At 42.1% G+C, this 9,425-nt stretch overlaps 1 pseudogene; it reads right to left on the minus strand.

The window, feature by feature from the left end:
- Window positions 1–6,743: 6,743 nt before the first annotated feature.
- Window positions 6,744–7,366, minus strand: LOC118629934 (annotated as a pseudogene).
- Window positions 7,367–9,425: the final 2,059 nt, after the last annotated feature.

Raw genomic sequence — 9,425 nt, forward strand, 5'->3', positions numbered from 1 at the left:
AAGATGGGGGCAAAAGTAGTTTTATAGTTGTTTTTATGGAAAATAATACAATAATTAATAAGCAGTAATACAAGAATAAGCTCTGCATTTCACGTACTCATGACTATAAACGAATTTTTGCCTTACCCTATATATCAGTTTCAAAAACTACAAAGGTATTTCAGTTATTTATTGCTGCATAACAACAGTCCAAAATTTAGTGGTTTAAAAAAACAACTGTTTATTACAGTTCTGTGGGTTTGCTAGAGCATTTTTTTTCCCCTGATTGTAACTGGCTCCCTCATGTAGATGCATTGAGAGAGGAAGCTGGGAGATGGGCTCACCTGGGACAGCTGGGATGACCGGCCCTTTCTTTCCATGAGGTCTTTGCTCCTTTGGGAAGGCTCAACCATTCTCCTCATCTGCTAGAGGCAGTTTTCCAAGGGGGAAGGTGTAAAATATTTGTCAAACCCATGTTTGTGTCACATTTTTCTGATGTCCAGTTGAGCAAAGCAAGCCACATAGGCCCGGTGGGAGAGACATCACAAGGACATGGATAGCAAGAGGCAGATTCACTGGGGCCGTTAGTGTAACAGTCTACTCAAGTAAGAAAATACATTAAATAATCTGGATGAAATGAATAAACTTCTTAGGAGAATATAATTTATTAAATTTAAGCCCAGAAAATATTTTTAAAATATACAGACAAATTACTATGGGGAAACAAATGGAGAAAACTATCAACTAGCTACCAGCCACCCACTAAATAACAAGGCTTAGATGGTTTTACAGGGGAATTCTGCAAGATTCTCAAGGAAAAGATATTTCTATTCTTAGACAAAATGTTCCAGAACATAGGAAAAAGTCTTACAACTTTTTATGAAGAATTACATTAATATAATATTAAATATACTATATTAATTATATTAAGAATAAATGTAGAAAACTAAAAATTATAGACCAACCTTATTTAGAAATATTAAAACAGAATCAATTTCTCTCTCATATAGAAGAATACTACCTCATTATTAACACAAGTTTATTTTAAGAATGCATGACTGGTTCATTACTGGAAAATTGTTTTATATTGATTATATTAATAGATCAAAACAGAAAAAAAAATCATAGCATCTCCATAGATACAGAAGTTTTTCATAAAATGTAATGATTTTTATTTAAAAAATTCTAAGATATTAACACATAATTCCTTGACTTGATTAAGTGTATCTATTTTAACCCCAAAGCCAAAATCATGTAAATGAGGTGGGAAAGCTATTTCTACACATGTTACAAAACTCAGAAACCATAAAAGAAAGATTAATTAACTTTTCTATATAAAAATAAAGTTCCACAAGACAACCAACACAATAGTCAAAAGACAAATGACAAAATGAGAAAAATGTTTCCTATGTATACTGCAGGCAGGTGCTAACTTTTCTAATATATAGAGAGCTTTCATAATAAAAGATGAGTAGACTGATGATATAAAGAAAGTAGAGCCCTGGCCAGTTTGGCTCAGCGGTTAGAATGTTGGCCTGTGGTACAGAGACACCCAGGTTCGGTTCCCGCTAAGGGCATGTACCTTGGTTGCAGGTTGTCCCCGGCCCTGGTTGGGTTGTGCGGGTGGCAGCCACTCAATGTGTCCCCTTTCACGTCAATGTTTCTCTCTCTCTCTCTCTCTCTCTCTCTCTCTCTCTCTCTCTCTCTCCCTCCCTCCCTCTCACTCTATCTGAACAAAAAATGGAAAAATGTCCTCAGGTGAGGATAAAAAAAAAAAAGAAAAGAAAAGAAAAAGAAAATACAGTAGGCCTTGGCCAGGTAGCTCAGTTCATTAGAGCATTATCATTGTCTTGATATGCAAAGGTTGTGGCTTCTATCCCCAGTCAGGGTACATACAAGAATCAACTAATGAATGCATAAATAAGTGGAATAAGAAATCAATGTCCCCCCCCCTTCCTCTCTATCTCTAAAATAAATTTCTAAAAATACAGTAAAATGCATGACTTCCAGTCAAGATGGTGGTGTAGGCAAATGCAGTATTTGCATCCTTCCACAACCACATCAAAATTACAACTAAACTACAGAACAATCATCATTCAGAACTGCCTGAAATCCACACTGAGACTGGTAGAAGGGGTGGAGACACAAAAGGACTAGTCCCACACCCACATGTGGTGGATAAAATCCAATAAATATTGGGAGGGATATCTCAGATGTGGAGGTTCCTCCTGAGGAGTGAGGGGTCCCAGCCCCACACCAGGTCCTCCAGCCCAGGGTTCCAGGAAAAGAGGTCCCCATAGTTTCTGGCTATAAAACCCAGCAAGCACTGTGGCTGAGGGCTTCTGGAGCCCCAGGCAGTTCCTTTTAAAGGGCCCATACATGGGTCTACTCTGACTCACTCCCTCTGAGTTCCAGCTCTAAGGCAGCATCTCAAAAGACACCAGGGACATACAAGGAGAAGTTAAATTGTCTGGCATCAGGGCAACAACAGATTCGGGGGGGGGGGAGTTCTACCAGACAAAAGTGCTGGCCAAGTCCATTGTTCCTTTTCTGAAAGAGAGCCAGCAAGGTAATGCCGTATCTCAGTCTCCATCAATGTGGCTCACACTCTTTGCCTGCCCTGGTGATTCCCTGAGACCTCCCTCCACCCAACTTATAGGTCTTCCGCATGAATGGCCTGTCCTAGCTCATGCTTCAGACTTTTCTTTCTTTCTTTTTTTTTTTTAATCCTCACCCGAGGATATTTTTCCATTTTTTGTTCAGGTAGAGTGGGAGGGAGAGAGAGGAACAGAGAGAGAGAGAGAGAGAAACATCGACGTGAAAGGGACACATCGAGTGGCTGCCACCCACACGACCAACCAGGGCCGGGGACAAACTGCAACTGAGGTACATGCCCTTAGCGGGAACCGAACCTGGGTTCCTCTGGACCGCAGGCTGACGCTCTAACCGCTGAGCCAAACTGGCCAGGGCAAAGTCTAGTAGGATTTTTTTTTTTTAAATCCTCATTGGAGGAGATTTTTTCCTTTTTTTTTTTTTTTCAGATAGAGTGGAAGGGAGAGAGAGGAAGAGAGAGAGAGAAACATTGATGTGAAAGGGACACATCAAGTGGTTGCCACCCACACGACCAACCAGGGCTGGGGACAAACTGCAACCGAGTTACATGCCCTTAGTGGGAACCGAAACCGGGACCCTCTGGTCCGCAGGCCGACGCTCAACCGCTGAGCCAAACTGGCCAGGGCCCAGACTTTTCTAAAATCTCTCAAGCAGCATCTGGCCTCAGTGTACCCTGTACCTCTCACTACTGTGTGGTCCCAGGCTGGGAACTAGCAGCAGCTGGCCTTGGTTTGCAGCTTGGCCTTTCCTGAGCATCTCCAAGCTCAACACAAGAAACAGCCATCTGCAGATCACTTTGTAGCTCATGCCACATGGCCCTGGGCAGAACAGAGGAGGCAGCTGACCTTGGCCTGCACCTCCAGGAAGGCACCAGAGCCAGTGTCTCTAGTAGACAGCTTCAGACCACTTGAAGCACCACCCAACTACCTCCACAAGCAACACACTCAAGGGATGGACTCAATGGGCACCAGTGCCTTGCTGAAGTAAGTTCTGCTCTATGGGATAGACCTCTGCACAGCTGATCATCTGCAGTGGTTAATTGTCACTTCTAGTCCTCACAGCCAATAGGCCTAGCTAGGGTAAAATTTCTCCCACTGATGTGTCAACAGCAATCAAGACTCAACTACAGCCCTGGCCGGTTTGGCTCAGCGGTTAGAGCGTAGGCCTGCAGTCCTGAGAGACCCGGGTTCGGTTCCCGCTAAGGGCGCGTACCTCGGTTGCAGTTTGTCCCCGGCCCTGGTCGGTTGTGCGGGTGGCAGCCACTCGATGTGTTCCTTTCACATCGATGTTTCTCTCTCTCTCTGTTCTTCTCTCTCCCTCCCACTCTACCTGAACAAAAGATGGAAAAATGTCCTCGGGTGAGGATAAAAAAAAAAAGACTCAACTACAACAGGAGGGTGAATACAGCCCACATGTGGGGCGCACCTGGAATGCCCAGCTTGAGTGAATGGGGAGGCTGGGCTACTGGACCATACATAATACCTACTATATTAGGCCACTATACAAAGCCCAGGAGACATAGAAACAAACATAGGGAGGCTGCCAAAATGAGGAGACAAAGAAACATGTCTGAAATGAAAGAACAGAACAAAATTCCAGAAAAAGAACTAAACAAAATAAAAACAAGCAATCTATTAGATGCAGAGTTCAAAATACTGGTTATAAGGATGCTCAGTGAACTCAGTGAGAACTTCAACAGCATAAAAGAGAACATGAAAAACCAAAAAAAAAAAAAAAAAAAAAAACCCAAAAATGAAGAATACACTAATTGAAATAAAGAATAATTTATAGGGACTCATCAGTAAAGTAGATGAAGCCAAGAATCAAATCAGTAATTTGGAATATAAGAAGCAAAAAACACTCAATCAGGACAGCAAAAAGAAAAAAGAATTAAAAAAAAAATGAGGATAATGTAAAGATCCACTGGGACAGCTTCAAGCGTGCCAACATTTGTATCATGGATGTACTGAAAGGAGAAGAGGAAGAGCAAGAAATCAAAAACCTGTTTGGAAAAATAATGGTGGAAAATTTCCATAGCCTGGTGAGGAAATAGACATGCAAGTCCAGGAAGACAGAGAATCCCAAACAGATGAACCCAAGATCCTGAGAAATAAACATGAAATGCTTCTATTTTCCAACAACTGTCACCACAGTGCTCAATTGAACTGTTCTTTGTCACTGAGAGTGGATTTCCTCAACAATGTTTGATTGCATGTACTTCAGTCCCTTTTGATGATTAAAACAACCCCCTTTAGGATACAAAGTTCTGTTCACTTTATTTATTTTTCAATATTGAAAAATACTTTTTGTACCATAGGACCCAAAATGTACAGGGTACAAAAAGGCCCTATAGAGCTTTATACATGGACCTCCCTTCAACGGTTTTGCTGGCTACCCACTGCACAACTCTAGGGGGCTCCATTAACTTTGTCATCTATATCAGTATTTCTCAGAATTTAATGCATGTGAGAAACAACTAGAGGTCTTCTTTAAATCCAGATTAAGATTCAGTAAGCCTTGGGTAGAAACTGAGAATCTGCATTTCTATCAAGCTCCTGGGAGATGTTCACGCTGCATGTCTGTGGACCACATCTAGAATACCAAGGACCTATGTGATTGGTGCCCTCCAGGGGGTGGTACCCAAAATGTGTGGCATTAGCTGGAAGCCCTGCATTGTTCATCGCCCTAAAGGTTCCACAATTTTAGATATCCTTTAAGATGTGTTATATGTGTGTAAGCATATATGTATGCAATATATATATTTAATTTTGTATACGAATGATAGCATATTACTTATACTGTTCTACATTTTTGTTGTTTCCACTACTTAATATGTCTCCGAGCCTTTCCCATACTGGTCCATAAGTCCTCACTTAACATTAGAAATTTGTTCTGTGACTTTAAGCAAAACTATGTGGGGCAAAACCAGTATTAGAGTAGACTAATTGATACAAACAAGTTCCTACAGCATCTCATCAAAGTTATAGTGCAACTATACTGAATGAAACAATGTTATGTCAGGACCTGCTATACATAGAGAGCTACCTTGTCTTTTTAACGACAAAATGTTATTACATTGCATAGCTGGACTATTATTTAAGTAATGGCTTTTCAAATGGTATGAAAGCAGGCTGCCCTCTCACACTCCTGCTCTCAGCTCTGTATTTCCCTTCCTCTGACGTTGTTCTTCTTACTTCAGCAATGGCTGGTCTGGGCATCTAGCCCATTTCTTTTCTTTTTTTTTTTTTATCCTCACCCGAGGACATTTTTCCATTTTTTGTTCAGATAGAGCGGGAGGGAGAGAGAGAGAGAAACATCGACGTGAAAGGGACACATCGAGTGGCTGCCACCCGCACGACCAACCAGGGCCGGGGACAAACTGTAACCGAGGTACGTGCCCTTAGCGGGAACCGAACCCGGGTCTCTCTGTACCGCAGGTCGACGCTCCAACTGCTGAGCCAAACCGGCCAGGGCTAGCCCATTTCTTTTCATGGTTAGGATATGGAAGGGGGAAGGCATGCCCCTCAATTCTGTTTGCCCCCTCAAAAGATGACCAAGATTAGTCAAATCCTATATGGGCATGGCTGGTCCTATAGCTGGCAGTTCTTTGACTTACTATGTTGTCATTTATTTTCATCTCTGGGCTCTGAGAACATATGAAAAGATCCACCCCGGAACTCTCCATCATTTTCATGCATTAGTTATTCTCCATTTGACATACCTCTCACCAGTTTATATCCAGAGTGTTATTATTACTATTGATGAGGTGAAATAGGAACTATGTATTTCTTATGTTCCATCAAGGATATTCATTAACCTATTTATTAGTAATAGCATTAATACATTATTATAGTGATAATGATAATGATAAGGCATGCAACTTATGGGCTAAAATATGGACGAGGTCAGCTTTTAGAACTAGTTTTATTAGTAGTAAAATTATAGTCTTGAGAAAAATCTTTGAAATTTGCAGTGCTCTGTTACATTGAATCTATAGTTGAGGTACAAAAGACTACAAAGAAAAGAATTAAGTTTACTGAGGCAGAGCATTATTTTATATTCATTATTGCTTTTCAATAAGTAACTTTGGAAAACCTCTGGAATTTTCTTTTTCTTTTTTTTAAGTTTTATAACTATTTGACAGTCAGCAGTTAGTTCTCATCCACATTAACTGTTTGTAGATTTTTGAAAGTAGTGACAGGTACATAGGTGATCAAAACATAGGGCTTGTTTGGTGAATCTTCATCCTCATTACGTCTTCTGGCCAACTGCACCCAGATATGGTATGGGACACCCTTATTCCTTTGGCCTGGTGTCACTGTGTACATCTGGAGTTCCCATCTCTTTCATGGTAAATTTCCAGATCTCCTTGAGTGCCCAAAGGGCACACTTTTTTTTTTTTTAATCCTCACCAGAGGACTCTTTTTTTTGTGTGTCATTTTTTGTTCAGATAGAGAGGGAGGGAGAGAGAGGAAGAGAGAGAGAAACATTGACGTGAAAGGGATACATTGAGCGGCTGCCTCCCACACCACCCCAACTGGGGTGAGGACAAGCTGCAACCAAGGTACTTGCCCTTGGCGGGAACTGAACCCAGGTCTCTCTGGACCATAGGCAGATGCTCTAACCGCTGAGCCAAACTGGCCATGGCCCAATGGACACACTTCTTAAAACCCATTCCATGGATGCACTTGTGAATGTTGATGGTGTGTTCTCTGGTTATGACCTCGTTGATGGCAGACTGGCCCTTCTCACCACCCTCTTTTGTGGGAGCCATTATGCTGGGCCCAAGTTGGAAATAAACTGGAATTTTCTTTTTAATTCTGATGATTCATCTTTTTTGGCTAATTACTTGCTTTCCTCTTTCCTTCATCGTTTGGCTAGAATATTTCAGCTTAATTTTGTACTTCATGCATTTCAATAAAAATTATTAAGAGTATATAGGTTTCGCCCTGACCGGTTTGGCTCAGCGGTTAGAGCGTCGGCCTGCGGTCCAGAGAGACCCGGGTTCGGTTCCCGCTAAGGGCACGTACCTCGGTTGCAGTTTGTCCCCGGCCCTGGTTGGTCGTGCGGGTGGCAACCACTCGATGTGTCCCTTCACATCGATGTTTCTCTCTCTCTCTCTTCCTCTCTCTCCCTCCTGCTCTGTCTGAACAAAAAATGCAAAAAAAATGTCCTCGGGTGAGGATTAAAAAAAAAAAAAAAAGAGTATATAGGTTTCAATTATTAGGAAGCCACCAGTTGGGAAAAGATACATAAGAGGATTGTGTGGGTGTACACAAACAATGAAAAGGAATGAATGAGGAATCTCTTCAGGTAGACAGGGTGTGATGGTGGTCAGAAGAAGGTTTACAAAGAAGGTTGTGCTAGAATAGTCAGAATGGGCTGTCTTTCTTTAAAGAAAAAGTTTGAATTTTTAAAAAAAAATATATATATTTCCTGACAATATACCAACTGTGAACTCAACTTTAGGAAGTGCAACAGAGGCATGCTTTCTGCCTTGTCTCTTTTTCCTGATCCAGTCTCATCAGCAAAAGAAAGGAAAGGTAATTTTCCCCTCTTCTTCAGACCTATGGATTTTGTGCTTCTAGGAAAAGAGGGGACTGGCACAGGACCTCAGAAGTCTCCTTGGAAACTGAGAGACATAGTTTTGTGGATGTCACAAAGGAGACCCAGTCTTATAACAGGATGTGGGGTGCCCGTATGCACACGATAATTGGGCAGCTGGTGGCGTGGTCTGGGGTACCTCCAGGAAGGTCTCCTGCTGGGTCTGCATCTGTGCACACATCCCTGGACCAAGCACCACCTGGCTGATTTCTTCAAAGGAGAGGGACCAGGGTTTTCAACAGGACAATATGGCAGAGGAAGAAGTCATCACTCAGTGATCCTGGTTTGAGAGATTAGGGAGGTGAGGGGAGACAGCAGGGAGGGAAAGTGCCTCAGAAGGGGGTGATCTATGATCCTCCCTGATTTACTTTGATTTAAAAGGATAAAGAAGTGTGACATGTCTTGTACCTGAGGAGTATAAAGCAATATAAGAGCAACTAATACTGGTGACAAAGTAGACATCTTGAAAGTTCAGCATGGTTAAATCTCCTGGTTTTCACAAGGCAATGAAACACAGTTACATGTATAATAAATAAGGACCTTGAGTTAAATTGGGTACCTTTCCAGATTGGGGTAAAACCGTGTTCAACTTGTGGGTTTCTGGTTACTAAAGGTACCAGTAAGTGAGAAGTAGAGATTTCAGTACTGTAGAGGTCCCCACATTAATCCCTTTTTGGGGACTAAGTCCACACAAAACCAATATGCTTTCTAGAAAAGGTCTTTTTCTTTGGTGATCACATTGTTCCCTATATGAGTTGAAATGGTAGGCCTTGAATGTAGAGCTGGATGAGATAACCTCATTATAATGCAATAGTTTCAATTCACCTGCAAGAGTTATTTTGAAAACAAAAGTGTGATTGGCTTGAAGCCATACATTTTGAAAGCATGGATGGGTTTCTGGAGCCTGATTAGCCCAGCTCCTAGGTGCTTGTTTGCTCCTGATGTAAGTTAGGCTTCTTGTTCAGCTGCATAAACAAAGCAGGCCCAATTACTGTCCCTTAAAGGCAACCTAAGGCAGCAAGACACAGGTGCTTTGCAGGTGCTCTGATGTCCTGGCAGAGGACCTGGTCTTCTACTGAATAGATAAGGCAAGACCCAGTTTCTGCCAAAAGGCAAGGCGTGAAGGGACCAGGCCCACTTACTTCTTCGCCCTCACCCAGCCTAGAGTGGTGAGAGAAGCAGGCCTTTACCTGTCCTGTGCTAAGTGCCTTCCTCTCCCTCCCCAGGGC

The sequence above is a fragment of the Molossus molossus genome, unplaced genomic scaffold (assembly GCF_014108415.1).
Source record: "Molossus molossus isolate mMolMol1 unplaced genomic scaffold, mMolMol1.p scaffold_m16_p_14, whole genome shotgun sequence".
Taxonomy (NCBI): Eukaryota; Metazoa; Chordata; class Mammalia; order Chiroptera; family Molossidae; genus Molossus; species Molossus molossus.